This window comes from Coptis chinensis, chromosome 3, assembly GCF_015680905.1.
Source record: "Coptis chinensis isolate HL-2020 chromosome 3, ASM1568090v1, whole genome shotgun sequence".
In the NCBI taxonomy this organism is placed as follows: domain Eukaryota; kingdom Viridiplantae; phylum Streptophyta; class Magnoliopsida; order Ranunculales; family Ranunculaceae; genus Coptis; species Coptis chinensis.
Window position 1 is genome coordinate 56,091,877 of NC_141458.1, and position 3,683 is coordinate 56,095,559.

Sequence of the window (3,683 nt, forward strand, 5' to 3'; positions counted from 1 at the left end):
AGATACTCGAGACTTTATCTAAAACATATGTATGAACATGCAATTGATCATATATCAACAACCGAAATAGTTGTGGATCATTTCATAAATAAATATCACAGAAAACATATCCAAACACAATGAAATACCAAGATTCCCTATGACTCAACCTAGTGAAATGAAAGCGAAGTCGGATAACCCTATTGTATAACCTATCATGCACCTTCTTTTTACTTTTTGAATGCGTGGGTGTTTTAGTAAATAAGTGTGGAAAAGTGAATGGTTGTGGAGAATATGGTGGATATGGAAAAGTTGTTAGAAAGAAAGACCCTGCATAATAACCGAGGATGTGGTTTTAGCAACGAACTCATTCATTGTGTGTAGGGACCGCCTCAATTCTGAAAATGAAGGTGTCAAGTAGTTTGTCCTTCCAAGTATCCGTTTGCTAGGAGGATTTAAAAAATTATGAAGCACAGGAGAAACAAAAGGATCGAAAGTGCAAACTCGAGATTCCTTTGAAAGGGTGGAAGGGGGAGTCGAGGTGGATGTTGTGCAAGTTAGTTCTTGATAGGGTGAATTGTCACCTACCGAAGAAACTCATCCAATTCCTCATCTAGATTGGTCATATCCACATTACTATGGTAGTCCTTTACATCTTTGAGAAAATCCTCTATCCCTTCCTCATCAATAATACGTGTATCGACTAGTGTAGGGATGAAAATGTTGAGTCCGACTTTCCAAAGGAAAGAATTTTGGGCATATGACTATCGGGGGCGTGTTGTTGAAATAATCTCGAGCAAAGCTCGATCATGCTTACCTCTCCATCCATAGACTAATCGGGTAACTGTGGTCCTTGTTTTAAAACATTGACTTCAACAAGATGGCTAAAAAAAGACATGGACATTGAACCATCACGGCAATTAATGAGCGCATTGGCAGTTGCCAAGAAAGGACGCCCTAGAATGATCGGGACAGAGTCGTTAGCGACTTCTGTATCGAGGACTACAAAATCAGCCGGATAGTAGAAATCCCGAACTTTTACCAACACATTTTCGACTACACCCTTAGGATACTTAATAGACCGATCAGCTAATTGCAACGTCATTTTAGTGGGTTGCATCTTGTCTAGACCTATTTGTCTATACAAATAAAATGGGAGTAAGTTAACACTAGCCCCCAGGTCTAATAAAGCGGTCGTCGTATAGGAATCTCCTAAGGTGCATTGTCTGAAGGGATCGACCCAGTGGTCCTTGTACTTAACAATTCCATTATGTTCGGATAAGGTTGGGAATTGTTCGTTAAAAAGCGCCTTTTAGTATATTTGTCTTCGCCTAGTAGTACACAATTCCTTAAGAAACTTAGCATGATGTGGTAGCTTTTAATAGCTTCGAGGAAGGGAAGGTTTATAGTTAGATTCTTGAAAACGCCGTCCCTAATCTCCTCGTAATTTGTATCCCTAGTTAACATGGCTAATTTTTGTGGAAAGCGGTGGTTTCGGCGTCTATATTTAGCAATGGTATCACCCGGATGTTTAACCGTGGCTTTCTGTTTCTTAGGTTGTGTTGTAACCGGTACCTCTATAGTGGTAGGCTCTTCAGTTTCTATTTGGGTATCTAGTAAAATAGTAGGTGTAGGGTTATTTTTGGTGGGTAACTATAGGCATAGTTACCTTGTTATCAACCACTCGCTTTAACGGAGAGTGGTGATGGCATTTATCTCACCTACATTTTCAAATTCATTACTAGTATTATCCGTTACCTCAAAGGTGTGTTTGTTGTTTTAGGATTATGTATTGGCGCGTGACTTGGCAACACACCTTTGGTATGGGCTTTATCTTGAGCCAACCGTTGGGTTAAATTATTAACGGATTGTAGAAGCCGGTTGGTTAGATTGAGCCATGGTTTGGAAAAAAGTTTTGGCTCACTTGTATGAAGGTGTCGAGGCGATCCGGTTGTGTGGGTGTAGTAGTCACGGGTGGTGTGGATCGAACTATTTCCGTGAATTATTTATAGGTGGGTTGTGATAGTTATTATTATTAACCGAACGATACCTCTATTGGTATTATAATTATTATAATTATTCGACCTTGTGCTTGACCTTGTCGTGGTTTGCGCTTGGTTGTTATAATTATTATAATTCCCTTGACCTTGTCCTTGTCCTTGTCCTTGCCTAGGTGGAGCTTGGTTATAATTGTTTGCTTGCCTAACGTTTTGATTATTGTACCCCGGAGGTGTTACTTGTTGATTATTTCTCCAATGAAGTTGGGATGTTGTCTCCAAGGGCTTAGGAATAGGATAGTTATTAATAGAGTAAACATTATCTTGTTCTCGTGGTTGTTGTTCATAAGCTAGAGGACAATAATCGCCGTGGTGCTCTGGACTCAAACAGAAATTACATGGGTTGGAGTTTACATTCATGACGGGGATAGGCTTTTGTTGAGCAGAAATAGCCTCTACTTTTTTAGTTAGAGATTCGATTAGATTTTTAAGTTCTGGATCGGTTTTCTTCTCAAACATACCGGTGGCCTTTACTGTTGAAGAAGAACTAGCTGAGCGGGGGATATCATCACTACCCCCCCAATTATTATTCCATTTAGTTTGGTCTTCTAAAAATTTATAAGCCTCCGAGGCTCCTTTACTTAGGAAACTACCCCCATTCATTATGTCAAGGACTTCTTTATGGTGGTGTAGAAGACCTTTGAAAAAGGCACGAACTAACGTGTCTTTAGCTAAGTTATGATGTGGACACTCTATAAGGAGATCGGTGAAACGATTCCATGCCTCAGAAAATGATTCATGAGGATTCTGCCGGAAAAAATGAATCTTTGAAAGCATCTCATCCGTCTTTAGGGGTGGGTAAAAATGTTCCATAAACAAGTTGAACAAGTTTAGCCCACGAAGTCATTTAATTAGCGCTTGGGCAGTTAACCAAGACGCCGCCTTATCGGCTAGGGTGAAAGGGAATACCCTCAGTTTAATTTGCTCGCACCAACCGTAGGATGGTGGAATGTCGTAAGGACTTGTTCAATCCTACGCATGTGCTGATAAGGTTTTTCATGGTCTAACCCATGAAAGACGGGTAACAAATTAAATATGTTTGGGGGGATTCGAAAATCCCCCACTGGGTCTGCTAGAACGATGCACGATTTAGGGCTATCGCTCAAGGCTTTGTAAAAGTCGGAGAGAGGAGTCTCTTTCTTGACCATTATGTCGTATGGTGTGTGTGATAGTAGTTAGAGGTGTCGGGTTGTGTACTAGATAGACTTGTTTTTGTTGCCGTGTAATTACGTTTGTTGTTTTGTTCGACCGGACCTTAATCTCATGCAAGACTAAGTTGAGCTTAACTAAACATGCAACACTCCAAACAATTCTCGATATACTAGTAGAAAACCTCTAACCGAAATGCGAGGTATGGAAGAAAGGAATACCCGATAAGCGTCCTTGTTTCGCTTATGAATAGCGCCTCTTGGTATGCGTGTTCGGTGTATATAAGAGATTAGAACACTGAAAAATATGAAAGATCAAAGTTTGAATCAAAACTGTGGAATCCGGAAATTTTATCGGGCGGTCGCTGGGCCAGATAGAAGCCAGGCCTCGAGTAATTTTCAGTTTTACGTTGTTTTTTATGGTCGCCTCCAAATGGGTGGTCGCTCGATGGAAGTCGAAGTTCCGATGTTTGGCTGGTCGCTGGGTAGTGGTGGCTTC

General features: G+C 40.7%; 1 non-coding gene across 1 annotated transcript; it reads left to right on the forward strand.

Moving 5' to 3' along the window:
• Positions 1-2,709: 2,709 nt before the first annotated feature.
• LOC147510095 (small nucleolar RNA R71) lies at positions 2,710-2,813 on the forward strand. The gene has a single exon (XR_015219612.1). It is a non-coding gene; the product is annotated as a small nucleolar RNA R71 (small nucleolar RNA).
• The last annotated feature ends 870 nt before the right edge of the window (positions 2,814-3,683 follow it).